The following is a 21,067-nucleotide window of genomic DNA, read 5'->3' as shown; positions in this document are numbered from 1 at the left end:
GTAGACAAGGAATGTGAGTGAGTCAAGGTGGGAAGGCTAAGGGAGCCCTTTGTGTGCCTCGGAGAACAAAGCTGGTGTCAGCTTTCGGCCTTTATATGCTAATATTTTATGATTAAAAGTCTCATTCGTTCTTTGGGTTTTATGATGTATACTGGGTGCTGTGTAAATCCAGGAAAATAGGCTAGGTTTTCCACGAGCCACATTTGCACAGCTTGATGAGGTTTCGCTTCCACACAGTGTGGCTATTTCTTAGCGGATTCACTTCTACTTTTAGCCACAGAGCACTTCATCCTGCAGATGTCTTGAGTATGCATCAGCTGTGTCAGCAAAGATCCCTAAGACAGAATTGCTCCACTGGGATGCCGAGCAGGGATTTACTTCTTTAAACCACCCTTTTATTTAAGTGCTGGCAACAGGGTTATAACAAGGAACATATTTCAAAACCATTTTCTCTGTCCCTATCTATTTCTGCAATCTTTATTTTAGTAAATAAAACCTAGGGTCCAAGTCCCATTTTTCCTAGGATAATTTCACCTCTCACACAAGAGTGTGTTTTTGAAATACTAAATCAAGGGGCTGTTGAGGCACCCTCAGAGCTCAGAGCAGCTTGAGTGTGAAGCAAACATTTTCTTTAAGGGGCCTTTCATCTGTGCCCTTCCACAGATATACCAGATGCAAAGTCCAGAGCACTGCATTTTCCTTCACACAGACCTCGGGCTTTGTGACATCTGGAAAAAGTGGTTTGCTATTTGGACCTTCCAGCAAAACTCTCATTCAATTGGATTCACATAAGACTGTGCTGTTCGCTTATAGTTTGGACAATAGCAACACCTCTCCTTTTACTTGGCAATGCTAGAAGCTATTTGGATAAAAATGAAAGCCCTTGAAAAAGCATTAGGGAAATTGTCACACTCCTGCCATAAGGGTGTGAAAGGCTGTCGCTCAGTCTCCTGACCACAGCTGAAAAGGTGTCTTAGCTCACCTGGATCATCTCAGCCCTTTGTGTCGGAGTCTCAACTCCTGATGGTAAGAGCTGGCATCTTAAAGGTTTGGTCCTTGGGTACCAAACAAGGGAGACGCAGGCCCCGCTTGAACACAGGGAAGCCAGACCGGCAGAGCAAGATAACCCATGGGGCAAATCCCCCTTTTGTTGGCCTTGCAGGACCTGAGTGAAACAGACCGATTATCCACCCCACTCACAATCCCAGACCATGGGGCAGCACCTACCTTCCCTTAGCCTAGGAAGAAATTTCCATGGGATTGGATTTTGTTGTTCTGAGGGGCATTTGGATGAGAATACAAAGAGAATGGGAGGAAATGGGAGAGAAAAATCATCAAGATGAAAAATGAACAAGATTTATGAGGGCAACCCGTCCCTCTCCCACTGCTCAGTCCCGCTCCCCAAAATGTATTTTCCAGCTCCTCGTACAGACTGACTTTAAATGAAGCAAGCTAGCAGGCTGCCATCACTTTCTTTGAGGGACTGTCAACAGATTAATAGATCTTCCCAATATAGTAATTCTCCTCAAATCGAGCCTATATTTTCCATCACATCACTGAATTTATGTTTCCCTTGGAGTAGCCTAAGCCTTTGTTTATGCCCTTTGAATGTTCATTTCATATCCACCACTATTGTGTTTCCTTTTAGCAATGCGGTCGCCGGGCCAGGTTGTATAGCTCTAAGTCTTTGGAATAAGTTTCCTTCCAATCCATAATTACTTTCATGCTGCTTTTCAGATTTCCTCGGGGTATTGTCATCTTCTGTGCTCTGGTTCTCTGCCCTGTACGGGGATGAGGGTAACTGGGCTGTGCTTGGATCCTGCTGCATGGAGCAGGGTTTGGCATTTGGGGGTCTGCAGTCTCTTTCTGGCTTCCATGCTTGCTTTAGGACAAGTTATTAAACCTCTTGGAGTCTAAAATTTCTCATTGGTGACAGGAGTAATTTTTGTCTCTTCCTTCAATCCCCTCATACTCTATTAACCTCTACACCCAAGCCTGGCTGCTTTATTGATCTCATTCTCATAGTCATCTATCCTCCCCAGGTCTCAAAACCCTATTGGATATGACTAGAAGATCCAGGGCACAGAGAAGAGAGGACGGGTCTTTTGTGATTCTCCCAGCTGGGCAAAGGGTGTGAAGAAATGCCAGTTGCCTTGTAGAATACGGACAGAATTGAATGTAGGCAGAGTGAGAATTTGAACTTCTGGGAACAAAGTTGTTAAATAAACAGAATGTTTGCATTATAGAGTCTCAGGAGGCTGCTCTGAGACCGCCTTCCTCTCTGCATCATGTTCAGCCAGTTCCTCATTTGTCTGAAAAACTCTAAGAGACTTCTCTCCTGCTGCTTTGCTCTTGATTTCTCTCTGTCACCAAACCTCAGGCTTTTTGTGCTGTTTTTCTCCCATATGTGCTTAAATTTGTAAAATAAATTCATCTGTGACTTTTGGTTTTATAGGAAGGTCTTGAGAAAACCTGAAAACCATTAGGACTTCGAAAGGCTGCTTGATTAAGATGGCACTCCCACCCCCCTTCATTTAAAAAGAAAAGCTCTTCAGTCTTACAGCTATGAAGAACATATTTTTAGGTTCCTTGTGCTTACTTTAATGTCTGACCTTTCTTTGACATTGTGTTTGAGAAAGGCAGGGGATATCTCCAGAGATAAATTTTGATCCACCATTTTCAGTCCATGCCAAATCCCAAATAGTTGACCCTGATTCATCTTGAAGTCAAATGCTCGGCTTCTTTCACTCACAACGCTCGGGTGACGCATCACTCAGACCTTTTGGTTCCCCTTTCCCATCCTCTCCCCACCTCCTCCCAGTTCACTCAAACAAAAGTTGCCCCATCACCAAGAAACTCAGCAGTCCTGACCTATTCCTCCCCTTTGCTGGTTGTTTGCCTTGGATCTGCTTTTTGGTGCTAATGGCCCAGGCACGAGTCCCAGCTTGGGCCCTGTTCTTCAGGGGGTTCAGCTCGGCTTCCCTCGGCCTGCCTGCACTGCCCCCTAGACTGCCCCTTGGTGGCTACTCAAACAGCCAAGGCCCTTCCAAGGCCCAGGTGCAATCTAGTGTGTTCCATCAAGGGGTGGCCAAGGGGGACTGTGTGGGCAGTGCATGGGGAGCATGGACATGAGAACTGATATTGGACAGAGCCAGGGAGGAAAGGGCAGGAGGATGGGTTTGCAGGCTGGGACCTAAGTGATCCAGTTTTCCAGAAGCTCTGACGTTCTGCTGTAGAACTGTGAGGAGTCTGAATTCTAAATGGGTCCTCAGCCTTCTGGATATATTTATCAACATAGAGGAGCAAGCACATTTAATGATTTGTGAGCTTCTGTGTAATATTTACAAATCTAGACCTGTGCTAGGCAGACCTCCATTTATACTCTTCCCTAGACCTGCTAGAAGGTGTTAGGCAGGCCTGCCCGGGTCTGCAGCTTAGAGCAGTCTGATTTTGTTGATGGGGGTGAAAACTATCAGAGAGAAGTGTTTTGTGCTGGATGAAAGGAGAGGCTGGAGGCCAGCTCCCCAGACCCAGACTCCTAGGGGTTCCTAGGGCTTTTCTATCTAAGTGTTCGCCCCCTCAAGGGACTGTGGCTCTCTGGGGGAAGGGCTGTGCTACTTCTAGAATGAGTCAGCTTGGGGAGCAAACATGGTACAGCCTCTCTTAGTGGAGCGTCAGTGACTTTGCAAGCTGGCTGGGCAGCGGGCCCCAATCGATTTTATTAGAACCATCACTCAAATTGAACCCAACATGTTACTTTACACTGGTGCGGGTCTGTCAGGGGTAGACTTTTCTTTCCTTGTTGGGCTCATTTATGCCCTGTGATTCCTAAAGCACTGCTCATCTCAAGTCTAAGTTGCTGTGCCTCTTGAGGAAAGTTAAATATCATTCTGTTCTTTCCCTCAAGTGAGTAAAAAAGAAACAACTTCAATATGGTGAGTTTTCTTAAAACCTCCAAATAATATGATTAAACATTTTCATGCTTGATGAAATAAACTTTTCAAAGTAATATGGAAAAAAAATGATTTCATTTAAACACCTTTTAGCCAAAAACAATATGCTGCTTGTGATGCAGTGCAGGAACAGAGACTTTTGCAGGGCTTGCCTGAGCATCTTGAGGTCTGTGGTTCAGCTACCAGCCCTACCATTGACTCAGGACTCAGCTGGCGTGGAACCCTGCAGGCAGACAGGCCTGTGTGTCCTGGCAGGTCCCCAGAATACAGGCAAGGGTGCACAGGCAGGCAGGGAAGTGACTGAGTGTGTGCATGTGAATTTCTGTGCAGACCTCTGCAGAAGCAGCTCGAAAGCCAACCTACAATATCTCAAGGCTTCAGGTGTCCAAAACGCTGACCAATTTATGGCTGAGATGTGCATTTCTGTGTTCAGGCTACCCACAGATTCAGGGCCATAAATAACTGCCAAAGAAGAGAAGCTTTCTCTCTTCTCTGCTGTTGCTTCATTTTATAGTCTCAGGAAATCTCATCATAGGTAAGCAGTACCTCGAAACCTTAGCCACATTCCTTTGCAAAGAATAGCAAAAAGCAACAAATATAAACTCCATCCACCAATCCTGGATAGGCCTGTGTGAGAAAAAGTTATGCATTCGTTTAACAAATGTTTTTTGGGAGCCTACTATGTGTCAGTCAGTTAGGGCAAGAGGTGTGAACTAGCAAGGATCAGAAGCTTGGCTGAGTTACACAGGGCAGGGTGGGCTGAACTGGGGCAAAAGGATCGCTGGCCTCCAGCCCTGATTTCATAGCATATTGAGTCACCAAATAACTGTCTTGTGTCTCAACCGGCACAGTCATACAGTTTAAGAGTGTTCATTGCTTTGTGTTACAGACTGGTTATAAATGATGACAATGAGACTCAACAAAGTTTAACATAATTTATTTTAACCAACACTTATAGAGCTCTTCCCAAGCACAGTTCTAAGCACTTTGCAAATATTCATTAATCTTCATAACAACCCTATGAGACAGGTACTGTTTTTCTCCCTATCTTACACATGGAGAAATGGAGACACGGTCAAGTAACTTGTTCAAGGTTACATAGCTGATAAGTGGTGGAGCTAGAATCGAAACCTAGACAAGGCGATCCACAGTCTTGATTTGTCCAGGACTGTTGGGTTTTCCGGGTTGTGGGACTTTCAGTACTAAAATCAAGACAGTTCCAGGACAAATGGAGACAACTGGTCACCCTAGAACTCTAGCTTCAAAGTCTATGTGTATTGTTAGAACTCACTACTTCTTCCTTAATTCTTCTGGGGTCATTGGCTAAAGATCAGCGTAACTCAAAAACTCCCACCTTGTGTTCATTCCTGGTGGGTGAGAACAGAAGAATGACTGGGAGATGTGTGGGCTCTTGGGGTTCTAGGAAGGGATTGACCCCCTAGGTTTTAGAGGAGACACTGACTCCATCAGTCTTTCCCAGACGAATGCGTTCAGACCTCTACTAGGTACTTGATCCTGAGAAGAGTCGCTGAACTGTCCCACTTTATTTCTCCCCATCATGGAAGAAAGGGAATAAAGATTGAAAAGTCTAATGGAATTGATATTTGTGGATTCTGATGAATTTCAAACTATAGTTTCAAATATACAGTACTTAAGACCAGAAGGGGACTCTTTTTGCAGCTAGATTTCCCTCAATAGAGAAACCCATTTGTACCCTTCCCACCTCTTCCTCCCAAGTCAGTGCTTATGAACAATCCAGAGAAGAGGACAGTGCATTCTCCAACCACACTGCTTGTCTACAGCAGGAACCCACATTGGACTCCATGCCTCGGCTGCCATCTGCTCTCTGTCATGGAGGAGTTCACCTCTCCAACCCTCACCTGGGGCACAGCATAAATACAGTATAAAGGATAAAAACATAGTACACCTATACAGGACCCTTACCTGAATGGAGCCTGCAGGACCAGCTACAGAAAGAGTCCCCTTCTGCAGGACTAGGAGTTACTCTGGGTGAGTCAGTGAGTGAGTGGTGAGTGATTTTCAGGGCTTTAAGGACATTGCACTACTGTAATTTATACAAACACTGTATACTTAGGCTACCTTACATTTATTTTAAAAAATTATCTTCAATAATAAATTAACTTTAGCTTACTACAACTTCAAAAATGTTTAAACTTTTTCATTTCTTAAGGACTTTTTTTTTCTTTTTCATTTCTTGTGGACATTCTTACACCTCCACATCTTGTCCCACTGGAAGGTCTTCAGGAGCAATAATGCATGGACCTGTCATCTCCCATGATAGCAAGGCCTTCTTCTGCATACCTCCTGCAGGACCTGAGGCTGTTTTACAGTAGTTTTATATTTAAGTAGAAGGATTACACTGTAGAGTAATGATAAAAAGTATAGTATGGTAATTACATAAGCCAGTAACATAGTTGTTTATTATCATTATCAGATATTACATACTGTACATAATCACATTTGTTATATTTTATAGAAGGCCAGCATAGTAGGTTGGTATACACCAGCATTACCACAAAAACATGAGTAATGCATTGTGATACAATGTCATGATGGCTATGATGTCACTAGATAGGAATTTTTCAGCTCCATTATAATCTTGTGGGAGCATCATTATATATATAGTTCATCATTGACCAAGATGTTGTTATGTGATGCATGACTGTATTTTTTCTTTTTTCCTCTTTTGTACATAAATGCTTATATCTTTTTTAAAAATGTAACTTAGCAGTATATCTTCAAGATTGTTCAGTGCAGAAACTGTGTTTTCATTTATTTATAGCTGTATGGTATTCTGTAGTATGGGTGTGCATGCCTACAAGCTCCTATCTGTAATCCCTAAAATCAAAAACCAAACCAAACAAAACAAACCTCTGTGAACCAAACAGCAAACTCATTTGGTGGCAAAACATGACTTAGACTGATACAAGGACTGATATATAAGGTATGATGCACCGTATGAGCTTTCTAAATTTCAAAACATTCTGACATGCAAACCACATCAAAACCCAGGGTTTCAAATAAAAAACTGTGGAGCTATACTGTAATTCATTTAACTAGACCCTTGTTGACTGGCATTTGGATTTTTAAAAATACTTTTTGCTATTACAGTGTGGTAGTAAATAACTTTGTATGTCACTTCACACCCGTAAAATAATATACATGGGATTAATTTCTAGAATTGGGATTCTTAGGTCAAAGGGTAAATGCATTTACAATTTTGACATATTTGGCTAAATTATCCTCTGTAGAGGTTTTATATCTTCTCACCCCTCATAAGCTTATTCCCTCAACATTCTCCTTTTTCAGTCTTTCCATTTGAGTGGAGTGAACATCGTTTCATACTTTAAATGGCTATATTCAGTTCATTTTCTGTGAGCTGTTTGTTCATTTATTTTGCTCATTTTTTACATTGGATTGTTGAAGTTTTTCTTAGTGATTTGTCAGAGTTCTTTATGTATAAAAGAAATGAATCCCTTGTGATACAATTTGCAATTTTTTTCTAGTTGACTTGCTTTTGACTTGCTTGTGGTGGCTTTTGCTATTGGGTTTATTTGTATACTTATTTATTTATTTATTTTCTCTCTCTGCAGATAACTTTCTTTCAAATTATGTGTTTTTATTTAACTCCATATGTGGCATAATCTAATCTGATTTTTCTAAAGAAAGAGAAAGAAGTAAAGGATTCAGGGCAAAAAGCTATCCATATGATTTAGGTCTTAGGAGACTTGGGAAATTGATAGGCAACACTGAACGTTTTAAATTTGGCACTTACTAAGGGTTTTAAGTTTTTGTATCTATGTATAACAATAGCAACTTTTGTTAGTGTATAGTACGATAATAGAATATATATATCTTAAAAACAATTTTGTTTTTTGTCTCAGTGAGAAAGCACAACTGTGTACAGAGTCACCTAACCATGTCTATGCCTGTCTCTTGCTTTTCTTTGTCAAAGCATATTTTGCTCTGTGGGTGTGCATGCCTGCGCGTGTGTTTTGTTTTTAAAGATATTGCTCATGTGCATAGTGCAAAGGTCACTAAAGAGAAAATTTGATTAGTTATTAAGTATATTGTAAATATACTGGTATTGAAGACTGTTATATTTCCAAAGAAAAGATAAATGTTTGAAATACTTTAAGATAAAGAAGACTTCTGTTGAAATCCCCAATTAACTTTAAACTTTTCAAATCAGCAATAAGAATGAAAGGTGGTTAATCATCTGACATTTTAGCAATTTTGTGACATATACTGTAGTAAAGACTAAAAAGACTGGAATTGAGTTTTATGAGAGGGAACAGATTCTAAGATTCGTGTGCAGAGGTGCCTGCGTTATTGTGGCTCTATTTGCTGTCTATTTCACTTGCCTAATGCTTTGGGCCAGTGTAGGGCTCTTCTCTTTTCACTTTAAGCCTGTGGTTAATTTTCAAGTAAGAGGACCCCATGGGGTGAGGCCCAGAGGAGGCGAAGGCTGGGGGTAGGTCAGGCGGGGGCGGAGGGGGGAGGGGGCTGCAGACCGCAGCCTCTGTTTATCCGCAGCGCAGGTGCAAGGCGGTGGTGGGAAGGCAGTGCCCCTGGGACTTCTCCCAATCAATCACCCCACCTGGGCCACCGGGCGGCCCCTTGGGTCTGCCTCACACAAAGTGCAGCCTTTCTCTGTGACATCCCAAACAGGCAGAGAGGCCGGAGTTCACAGAGAGCAGGGCTTTCACTACTGGGCTGTTTTTAAAATTTAGTCAAGTTAAACTGCGGGGAGAGTCCCAAATGGTAAAAATCTAAATAGTCTCACTTTCAGTCTATCTCCCTGCTCCCTGGAGCTTCTCTGACCTTACCTTCGATTTCCTGCCTTGAGCCTCCCCTCTGCATTTGAGGGGGTCACTGTTATTTTTTCCCTCCTGTGAAACTCCTGCTTAGCTTCCAGCGGTTGGAGAAAGTGCTTAATATTTTCAGCAGTGGAGACTTCCTTTGCAGGCTTCAGAAAGACAACTTTCTTTGGGGAAAAAAGAAAGTGAGACCATAGCCTCTGCAGCAGCTGACAGCCTCTAGCCAGACAGATGTTAGAGGAGGCAGAAGTGAGGAAAGATACAATATACGTTGGGGAATTTGTTAATCTGAAAAATTATTAATTATACTCTTGCTAAAGGCACTGTATTAAAAATCGGGCAACAAGGGAAAGAAGTAGAGACACAGTTTCTACAATTCAGTTCACAATATAGTTGAAAAGATCAAATAATGGCACATCAAAAGCAGAAACAGTAAATGGGTTAGCTCGGGGTTTAAATCCTAGTGCTGCCAGTTCATACTGTGTGACCCTGGCAAATTGTTTAACCTCTCTGAGCCTCTATTTTCTCATGAGTAAAGTGGAGATAATGAGAGTATATACCTCCCAGGATTGCCCTGAGGATTAAATGGGATAAGTATGTAAAGTACATGTCACTGGACTTGACCTTCAGCAAGACTTAGTGAAGGTGAGTGTTCATTGGTACAAACTCTGTATATGTTAAAAGAGTACATGGTAGAACTCCTAGGAGTTCAAAAACAGGCAGGGCCCCCATGGCTGGGATGATCAGAGAGAAGCTGCCACGAGGGGAGAAAGATTTGGCCTGAGTCAGAGAAAAGTAAAGAACTTATATATGTGAAGGATTTTAGCTCAGGGGATGGCAAGTGGGTGGTACTGGGGCTCCCATGGCCTCCCCATTTTATGTGAATAAGATGAACTTCACTATTATCGTTTTATATATTGGGGGCCAGGGTCTTCCAAGTAAGACTTGGTGTGAAGGAAGCTTTTTGCTCACACACACACACACACACACACACACAAAAGAAACAAATTGAAAACCAATGACTTACTTAAAGGCAATTGGTTGGTGAGACAGGAGCAGTATCTGAAAAGAAGATTTACATTCCCTAATGTGCATTTGTTCAGGGAGTCATTTGATAAACTCACCGAGGACCTCTTACATTCTAGGTAAGAGGTGGAGGACACAAAGGTCACTGAGATACTGTGGTTCATGCTCCCGGCTTCTGCTCATGGGACAGTCAGCCACTTAAGTGAATATAAGATGAGCAAAGGGTGCCTGGGGGCCATCACATTGAGCAAAGAGCCTTTGGAGCCATCACATTTCCCAGGGGTGCAATGGAAAGGTCTAAACTGAAGGGTCTGGAAAGGCTTCACCGACAGAAGTGACATGTGGGCTATGTGACTGAGTGATGCATGCTGCTTTTTTGTTTCAGGATATCAAGCAGTGTCTTGTCCCCTCCAAAGAGGCACTTGAGGGTGCTCCCCTCTGTGGAAATGATGGGGCAGGCAGTGTGCAGGAGGAAGATAGGCTAAACTCAGCCACAGGACCCCAAAGTGAGCAAGGGAGCCACGGCAGTGCCCTCAGCAGAGCCTTGCTGGGAGCCTGCACCTGCAGAGGTAAAGTGCAGCTGGAGCTGAGCCCCTGGGAGGAAGGCAGACGAAGGCTTTTCTCGAAGACTCAAGTCAGGGCTGCTCTCAAGAGTTGCTCTGGCTTAGCCTTTTCTGCTTCTGCTTTCTTTTTGCTTGAACTACTGTAGGATCCCTGTGCTAGAAGAGCCCTCTGTGGCCATGGAAACGCCTAAGTGCAGGATCAGAGGGTCTGCTGGTCAGGTGAAGGGACTCAACAGTATGAACAAAATTAGGCTCACTTAGTTCCTTTTTGGGACTCCTGACTTTTTCTTTTCATATGGCCACAGAGGGCATGTCTAGCATATCTGTGGAATCCAGGGTGCCTTGTGGAGAATGGATGCATAGTAAACGTTTGGACCACGGAGTGAAATAAGCCAAATGAGGCATAGCTTCATAATTAAATTCACAGATGAAACCTGATAGAGATAGGATCTGGGAACACCAGCGACAATTGAGAAACTGCCCCAGAGGGATAGAGGGGAAAGGGACTAGCTGTATGGGCAGGAAATAACAACTTGAGGTTTGACCTTGAACAATGGAAGGCTAATTCACCTGGGCTGACATAATTGAAAACACAGATATACAGCCCAGAAAAGGCACATTGAAATGTAAACCGTTGATAAGAGCTTGGGGAGAGTAAGTAGCAAATTGGATTGCAGATTAGATCAGGGCAAGGTTGCAAATTACTCAACTTCAGTGAGGGGTCTGCTAGACTCACAGCCCTGCTTGGCTCCACTGTGAGCTGGTGCAGGCAAAGGAAAGGCTGGGACATCATAAGATAGGGACCCAGGACTTCTTCCTTCACCAAGGCACAGAGGAACACAGGCAGGAGCTAACAGCAGGGAGCCACTGGTTGGTGTGGGCCTGGGTGTGATAGAAATTGTGTCTCTCTTGGCTTAAATAAAGTGGGAGACAACACTTTGCCTTACATGAAAGATCCTTTGGGATGAGGTGGAGTAGGGAGGCTTCAGAGAGGGGGCTGGGGAGCTGATGTAGGTGATGGGGACATAGGTCAGGAAAGGAATTTGCATTTAGCACAAAACATGGCACACAGTGGCGCTCACTTTGTGTTAACTGCGACCAACCTCAACTCCTCTCGGAGTAAATACTGGGGCCTCTCCAGTGGGGGTGTGGGCCCACTAGTGATTCTAGGTTCCTCCAGGTGGTCCTGAGCTGCCATATTGAAAGTGTTTTTAATGCTTTCCCAGTGTCTAGGCTTTTGCTTTTGACATGAGTTACTTTTAGAATTTTATGTATTTCATTGTCTCATAAACACAGCTTCATTCTTTTTTTTTTTTCTTTTAATAAGCAAGAGTATAGAGATTAAATAGGGTCTTGGGTCCACTTACATTGCCCACAGGTCAAAACATTCTGAGAAACAACACTGCCAGTGATTAAAAACAGTCAGTTTAGAGGCTAATTTAGTAATTAATTTATTAATTTATTAAATTTATTTAGAGGCTACTTTAGTAGTTATCCTCCCTGTTATACAGGCACAAAAATATCCTTGGCCTCTGTCCCCTCTCTTCACCTCTCATGTTGACTGTTGATCTGGTGTATTCTACTTCCTTCAATACTTTCGCAGCTGTCCCCTTCTTACAAGTCCCACTGCCATTGGCCCTCTTCACCCGAGGAGATGCAGTGCCTTCATCCCTGCTGGTCCTCTCTCCGCCTTCCATCTGCCCACCACCATTCTGAACGTGGGCTTCGACTGGGTCATTCCCCTTCTCAGAAACTTTCAATTGCTTTATAAAATGTATTCTCAAATCCTGGTCTGCTGTTCCAGGCTCCCATCCCTTGCCCTTCTGCCTCTGCAGCTTCCGAATCATTCCACCTCCTGTATCTTGTGATCATTCCTCTTTACCCACAAGGCTTTCCCCATGGGAACCTTTTCTCCACGCTTCCTTCTCCTCCCAGATCTCTCCATTCCACCCCATCTCTCTCTCGCTCATCTCCTCACATCTAAAGCCTATTAATCTTTCAAGACTCAGCTCAAGAGCACAAGCCTTCCTTAGTTCCTCTAGCTTGAGGCTCTCTCTCCTTCCTCTGAGCTCCCATGACATGGACACCTGTTCTGAGCTTCTCCCGGAGGACAAATGGATTGGAGTCACTGTATTGTGTGTTAAGAGCCCATGCTTTAGAGTTCAAAGCCTGGCTCTGTCACTCACTAACCATGTGACCTTGAGCAAGTAAGTTAATCTCTCTGACCTTGAGCTTCCCTGTCTGCAAAACGTGTGTGACACGCTTGATGAAACGTGTGTGACGTGCTTGGCAAAGTGACCGTTAATGATCGGCCATCATGTTCCTGAGTTGCGTGGCACAGGGGAGGGGCTGACACATGATAGCTATTATTATTACATACTAACTAACCAAAAATAATATATTTTCGGTTACTGTATTTGTGTTCATGCCTTGCCTGGAGCCTTATACTGGGCATTCCTTCAAGGCATAGCTCTTGGATGACTCATCCCTTTGTCTTCTGAAACGCCTACTATGTTGCCTGCATCAAGTAGGTCCTCAGAGAGTGTTTGTTAATGGCACCAGTGACTAAATAAACAGAAAAATTATCAATGGCACCATGTGGAATGCTCTCTTAAGGCAAGCATCCTATCATTTGGCTCAGCCTGGCTTTGCGTTTCCACTAAAGTGACTGCACATGTCAGGTATTTACATACAGAAGGGTGGGAACAGAAAGTATGTTGTTGACAGGTGGTGACTTCATGGGTTTACACTATTGGGGTGTACGGTGGATGAATTCACTTCCATGCTGTATTTCCTCCCTTTATTTGACTAACCTGAATCTACCCAGCAGCCAACACGTAGAACAGAGCCTTAGAAAGGGAGGCAGGTTTCCTTGGGGTCCCCTGGGAGCTTCAAGACCACACCGTTATTAACTGACTGGAAACAATTTAGCATCTGGCTCCCAAGGGATAGAAATGTAGAGAATGGGGTGAGAGTACATCCCATCCTGTCGTTTAAACAATATTCTGGCTCAGAAAGCAGAGAATCTAAACACATTTTTCCAAGAAAAAGTGAATGTAGTAATTTTCCTTGAAAGGCTCAATGTTTTTAGTTTTTTGATAATCAGAGATGGAGTCTAGCAGGGAAAGGTCATTTCAGAGGACAGTATCTGTCCAGCAGAATTTGGAGAGGCTTTCTTTCTAAAGGGGCCCCCCTTCCTCCTCTGTTGCACACTCATGCCCTTCTGGTACCACCCTTGGAACTTAGTTCTTGTTTTGCACCCTGGACATGCATACCCCTGGGATGCCCAGTCTAGGCTCACCCTCCTGAGGCTGGCTCCTGTACTCTGACTCCCTCCCACTTCTCCTCTGTCTTCATTTTTACCTTGGTTTGCTCCCAAACTATGCCAGGTGCTCACCTGTTACTTGTCTCCTGCATTATGTGTGCTTTTTTTTTTTTTTTTTTTTTTGTATTTAACCACTGTTTATTAAACTTCTATAATGTATCAGGTTCTGAGGCAATCTTTTTAAATACATGTGCTCCTTTAATTTTAAAAACAATCTGTGCAATGATTATTGCTATCTTCATTATATTAAACTAGAGCTAAGAAAAGGTACGATTAAATTACTATTGTTATAAAAGCAATTTTGATAGATGGTATTATTTCTCCCAAGTCTGTGTCTCTTTCCCAGTAGAAATACTATCTATCCCCATCCTTTGCCATATGGTTCTCTGTGCCTCCCAGGTGAAGGAATGTAGTTCACCATATTGCTGACAAGCATGTGTGCTTTGTAATAAGGCCTTCCGGTGAGATGGTATAATTCCAAAAAGCACTTCTAGTGGAAGAAAGATTTTGGTCCCATCTGATCTACCAAGGTTCAGTACCACCCTGGAAACTAGATATGTTTTTATGTGTCCATCATTTTCTTTCAAGTCATCTGTTCTCAACCTGCTAGGAAACAGTGAACACAAAAGCGAAACTGAGTAATCATACTGAAAATTCATATTGGGGCACTTTTGTAAAAGTGACACTATGTTTAACTATATACTACTGGAGAAATGCTGTGCTTTCGGGTAAAATTATTTACAGGGATTTGTAGGTACAACTTGAAGATTCTAAACCTTGGAAGAAAGAGTGAAGGCCCAATTTCACTTCCTCCACTCCTTTTGGAACATTTCTGAAATTACACATTTTCCCAAGTTCTGCATAAAATCAGAAAAGGTCTATTGTTATTAAAGAGGAAAAGGAGGTTGCTCGGAAGTGGTACTCCAGCCTTACACACAGCAAAGGGCCTGGTGAGAGGACTGTTTTGTCAGGATTCTAAAGCCTTTTTGGAATAAAACAAAAAGATAAAACAAGGTTAGGGTAGAAGGTGGCCTAAATAAAGAAGATATAATGCTAAGTAAACAGAGCTGAAAGTCAGGAACCAAATTGAAACAAGGACAGTCAAAACAATCAGGACTTGCTGAAACAGGCCAAACAATAACAAACAGCTAACAATATGGAAATGAGCCCTTTAGAGGAAAACTGCAAGCTATGCTACACTCTCCTGACTGTCCTTACATGACAACATGAAACTAGTGTCCCAGGAAGATGTAATATGTGGCATCTGAAATGGCAGGAGTTGGAGTTTTCATGGTGAAAATTGTTCACTTATCTCAGGCTTTACTCGCAGAGAACAAAATTATGCCAGGCTTGGTTTCTTAGGTCAGCTGGGTCTATAGCTACAATGGACCAAGGAGCCTTGTTCTTGGACTCTTTAGGCAAGTCCTTGGTGCTTATGGTTAGAGTCCCTGTGGCAGAGTCCTGGTAGGAAGGATGTCCCTCCAAATTCATATCCTATTTTTAAAGAATTGTACTGGGGACCCTGTAGATCAACACTGTGTATTTTATATTTTATTGATGAAAAGCCCAAGAGCTAGAGAGTTTACACTGTTTTCAAGGTATTATTTGAACATCTCTCTGCATATTGTAGCAATAGAATTGCTACAATCGGTCTAGATATTGACCTAGAGTGATCAAGAATGTGACGTTAATGAATATCCATACATGTATGTATGAGAACATGTAAATGAAAAAATAAGCTGGATATAAAATTGATTCCAACTAACTTAAACATATATTATATCCAGAGAATAAAGACTAAAAAGAAATAACACCAAAAGGTTAAAAGTGGTACTCTGAGAGTGGGATTACTGGAAACTATTATTTTTCTTTGTTCTCTGTTTTCCAAATTTTCCACAGTGACTATGTGTTACTTTTTTAAATAGGAGAAATAAACATGAGCAAGTTGTAAATTTTATAAAGGTATAAAATTGTACATAAATATTAACCCAAAATGGTGGAAGACAATCAAACGAGGCTATGGAAGCTGTGTAAGAATCAATAAAAACCAATACCTCCCAGAAGACTAGACATAGACTGTTGTCATGTATTTTTCTGAAGGTGTCCAGGCCTGCTAAGAGAGGGTTTTATTTTTTGTTTTATTTTGTTTTATTGAGACAGGGTCTCATTGTATCACTCAGGCTGTAGGGCAGTAGTGCCATCTCTGCTCACTGCAACTTCCACCTCCCAAGTTCAAGCGATTCTCCTGCCTCAGTCTCCAGAGTAGGTGGGATTACAGGTGCCCACCACCACGCCCAGCTAATTTTTGTATTTGAAGTAGAGATAGGGTTTCATCATGTTGGTCAGGAACAGGTTGGTCTCGAATTCCTGATCTCAAGTTATCCATCCACCTCGGCCTCCCAAAGCCCTGGGATTACAGGTGTGAGACACTGTGCCTGGCCTGGAGAGGGTTTTAACCAGGAGGTCAAGCTACTCAAATATTCTGCAAAAACAGAGACTTTAAGACTCAAAATATAAAAGATGAGGGAGGACGAAGTCCCTGAAGATGAGGGTGGTATTGTAAGATGCCTCTACGAAGGTGCTAAGAGCTGCAGGACTTCCCTCCACTGAGAGCCCATCACAATCCCAAAAGACACAATCTCTAACGTTGTAATCTTAAATGTTGAAATCCCAAAAATATCAAAATCTTAAAAACATAATTCTGGAAAAAATAGTAAAAATATTCCTTTAAAGATGTTTATTCACACTTTAAAGGGGAACTAATTTGAGAAACACATAAAAACACCACAGAAAACCTCATAGGCCACTTTACACAATAAGATACGCAATAATAACATACATGTTTTTGCCAGCATAAGCACAGGTATACTAATGATAGCAGCATTGATATAACAGTTACTAGTGGATGAGCCATATTCATGAAGAAATAGGTCAAAAAGCAAAATGTGTAAATGCATATCATTATGGTTGGTAATGGCGTGTACCCAGCTTTATAACTGAGGTCATCTGAATCCAAAGCTGAGATGGGTCACCACTGCATATGCAATCGCCCGAAGAGGCAAGATCTTGAGACATTTTCTCTTTCACAAATATGGATGTACTAAAAGGATATCTCTTCGTTTACGGAGGAGATAATTAATGTAAAAACATTGTGCATGTTTTTGCATACCACACAAGGCTCACATACAAAGTCAATATTGCGATAATGCACTTTTGTGAAGTTGAACTTGCAAAATATGCATGAAATAAATTAGAACTCTAAAAGTCTCTAAACATCTTTACCTGCATTATTGGAAATTACGCAAAGATGTAATACACTACACAGTGAATTGTAAAACATAGTGCCGATAATTTTAAAAAGTGGAAAAAAAAAAAAAAAACCTCAACAAAGAAAAAAACAAAAAAGCCCTAAAAAAACTAAAAAGAAAAAAGTTTGACATATGAAAAAGGCATATTACAGGGATAGATTATGGGCAATTTCAAGGAAACGGTACATAACATCTGGCCAACTTTTGCAATCTTTACCTTTTTTTTTTTCTTTTTTGAGACTAAGTCTTGTTGTGTCACCCTGGCTGGAGTGCAGTGGCATGATCATGACTCACTGCAGCCTTGAACTCGTGGGTTCAAGTGATCCTCCCACCTCAGCCTCCTGAGTAGCTGGGACTATAGGCATGTGCCACCATGTTTGGTTAATTTTTGTTTTTTTATTTTTTGTAGAGACAGGGTCTTACTGTGTTACCCAGGCTGGTCTCAGACTCCTGGCATCAAGTGATCCTCCCACCTTAGCCTCCCAAAGTGCTGGGATTACAGATGTGAGCCACCACACACAGGCTGATTAACTATATTTTGAAGGCTTGCATCATGATGAGTAGCTGCTTTCTTTCTTTAGGGATATGGCTGTTCTTTGGAGAATATATTCACATTCATTTTCTCTGTGGCACTGCTCTTTTTGAAATTCTTCTATGATTTGTCATACACCAACTTGGGCATCCCATATTGCATTTTCCCATCTTCTGTTTAGGAATTTTGTTTGGGGATTTCGACATTCACGATGATGGTGTTAGGGATTATGTCTTTCGGGATTATGATCCAAACTCCCCTCCATCTCCTCAAGCACAGGACTGGCCCCATTCATGCATCAATGGGCACTCATATCTGGTTGAGTGTAAATTAAGATGTAACTGGATGAAATCCATGTTCTGTGCCAGTTGTGATCTGCACTAGCTCTCCCTTCTCTATCTCAAGGCAATTCTGCCTGGGTTTCCTCCCTAAAGTCACATAGTCGGGAGCTAATAGAGTTGGCCTCCGAACAAAGCCCCTGAACTCTTAGTTCTCTACTCCTTTCCACCATCACATGCTCCCCTCTTTTAAGTCATTCAGTTTCCTATATGTGGATTTTGTGCCTGAAAGCAAACTTTGAATTTTGGGGTGCCAAGTTTAGTCCTAAACACAAGTAGGATAGAATTATGTGGTGTAATAAAAGCCCCAAAATTCCATTGATCCAAAAATATTTTTTTCACGTGTGAACCTAAATGCCTGAAAATTTGCCTTAGAAAACAACTCCTTCCGTTGGCTGAAAACTCTTGGTTTCATAGAGTTCTTTGTGTTAAGGATACATAGGAGAGTCGCTGGACAAGTAATAAGGGTCATGGAGTCTCCTCTGGCCCATTATGTGCAATCAAACAAGTAGTTTAAACTCTTCAGGTCTGTTTTGTCATCAGTCAAAACTCATAACTACTTCTTAGTTATCAACCTATAAGTGGGAATTAATTCATGAGATTTTTCTTTCAGTCTAGCTACTACAGAAGAAAGGGGCTTCGGATGTTTTAACAGAGGAAATTAAAAGGAGAGCTCTGAAGCATGAGCTACTCTTTACTGGATGAGGATTCAGGTGGGAGATTGGAGAGGGCAGCCCTCAGCTGGGGGTCCAGGAGAGATGGGAGGGCCCCACATGGAAATGCCGATTGGACCCTGTTGTTTTGCACTTTTTACCATGAAGACAGGCAGACCACCTCTCATTTCCTCCTCTTACTATCTAACAGATAGTTTGCACTTAATAAATGTCCAGGCTGGGTGCGGTGGACATTTCCCAGCACTTTGGGAGGCCAAGGTGGGCAGATCACCAGGTCAGGAGACCAACACCATCCTGGCCAACATAGTGAAACCGTCTCTATTAAAAATACAAAAATTAGCTGGGTGTGGTGGTGCATGCCTGTGATCCCAGCTACTCAGGAGGCTGAGGCATGAGAATCACTTGAACCCAGGAGGCAGAGGTTGCAGTGAGCCAAGATTATGCCACTGCACTCCAGCCTGGCGACAGAGCGAGACTCCGTCTAAAAAAAAAAAAAAAAAAAAAAGTCCATTCTTTTTGCCCAGAGTGATCCTCTCTGTTAAAAAATCTTAAATTTATTAGACCTCCCCATAGTAACTGCACCCAGAGCCTGACTATAGGATTGGAGAACATGGATCAAACCCATGCTTCATGCACTCATAAGTTAAGGGAACATTGATGAGGTTTCTCTCCTCTCTCTGGCATAATTGTACCTCACTGTTTGGTGAATGTCCTCTCTCAGGACACTCCTGATCCTATTTTTCCAAAGTGTCCTTTGTTCTTTAGTCCAGGACTTTCTTACCTTGTCGTTTTCCAATCTATTCCTTAGGAGAGTCTATACTTCCCAAGCACACAAAGACTGATTCAGGCCTATACAGGTCCCTTGTACCTGCTGTCTAGCATGGTCACTGGGGTTAGTTGGGCCCCATCCCGTAGTAGAGTTAAGGTTGCCAGTAGCTTGAAGGGGAGGAAAAGGGGACAGTCAGACCTGAGATGATGGAGAAAGTACATAATTAGCCTCCAATGAATGAAGAGTTGCCTGTCTTAGCTGCATTCTCATGTTCTCGAGTTAAACACATTTTCACCCAGAGAATCAGAGTCTCCTAAGAAACATAAGATTATCAATGAGTGGTTTGGGCCAATGGGGGCCCTTCCCAGACCTGACAGATTATCTATTTCCTTCCTGTTGGATATAGACTTTTTTTTTTTTTTTTTTTTTTTTTTGAGATGGAATCTTGCTCTGTTGCCCAGGCTAGAGTGCAGTGGCATGATCTCGGCTCACTGCAACCTCCAACTCCCTAGTTCAAGTGGTTCTCCTCCCTTAGCCTCCTGAGTAGCTGGGATTATGGGCACGTACCACCACAGCCAGCTAATTTTTGTATTTTTAGTAGAGACAGGGTTTCACTATGTTGGCCAGGATGGTCTTGAACTCCTGACCTCGTGATCCACCCACCTCGGTCTCCCAAAGTGCTGGGATTACAGGTGTGAGCCACCACACCTGGCTGGATATAGACATTTATATTTATAGAAAGTATTCTAAAACTTGTGACTTCTTAAAAGAGTTTAATTCCCGGTATTCAAAGGAGGGGGGAAACAACAAACAAACACCTATGCCATTTTAAAAAGAGGGCCCAGCTATTCATCCTTTGATATTACTAGAAAGGAGGCTCATGGTGAGGGCTTCACCTGGTTATAGTGTGGCAGGCTATAGTCATCTGTTAGTATTTCTTCTATGATGGTGATATTCTGAAAATCTTTATTAAAGGAAAAGTCCAGCTTCCATTCTCAGTTTCCTAAAACTTGAAAGTTCAGTCTTGGTGTACATTTAAAAATTCATCAAACAGTGAGAGAAAATTATGCTTTTAATATTTTACATTTTCTAGGGAACACTTACATACTATTGATGGGAATGTAAATTCATTCAGCCACTGTGAAAAGCAGCTGAGAAATTTCTCAAAGAACTTAAAGCCAGAACTTCCGTTCAACTCAGCAATCCCATTACTGGGTATATATCCAAAAGAAAACACATCCTTCTGCCAAAAAGACATGTACATTCATGTGTTCACTACAGCACTACTCACAATAGCAAAGACATGGAATCAACCTAGGTGCCCCTCAATGGTAGATTGGATAAAGAAAATGTGGTACCTACATGCCATGAAATACTATGCAGCTGTAAAAAAGAATGAAATCTTGTCCTTTGCAGCAACATGGATGCAGCAGGAGACTGTTATCCTAAGCGAATTATTAATAACACAGAAGCAGAAAGCCGAATACCATATGTTCTCACTTGTAAGTGGGAGCTAAACATTGGGTACTCATAGACATAAAGATGGAAACAATAGGCATTGGGGAATACTGGGTGGGGTCAAAAGTTGAAAAACTAACTATTGGATATGATGCACCTTACCTAGGTGACAGGATCAATCATACCTCAAACCTCAGCATTACATAATATACCCATATAAGAAACCTTCACGTGTGCCTCCTGAATCTAAAATAAAACTTGAAATTATATATAAATTTAT

Source organism: Mandrillus leucophaeus, unplaced genomic scaffold (assembly GCF_000951045.1).
Source record: "Mandrillus leucophaeus isolate KB7577 unplaced genomic scaffold, Mleu.le_1.0 Scaffold338, whole genome shotgun sequence".
Classification (NCBI taxonomy): Eukaryota; Metazoa; Chordata; class Mammalia; order Primates; family Cercopithecidae; genus Mandrillus; species Mandrillus leucophaeus.
This window is presented reverse-complemented; position numbering follows the sequence as displayed.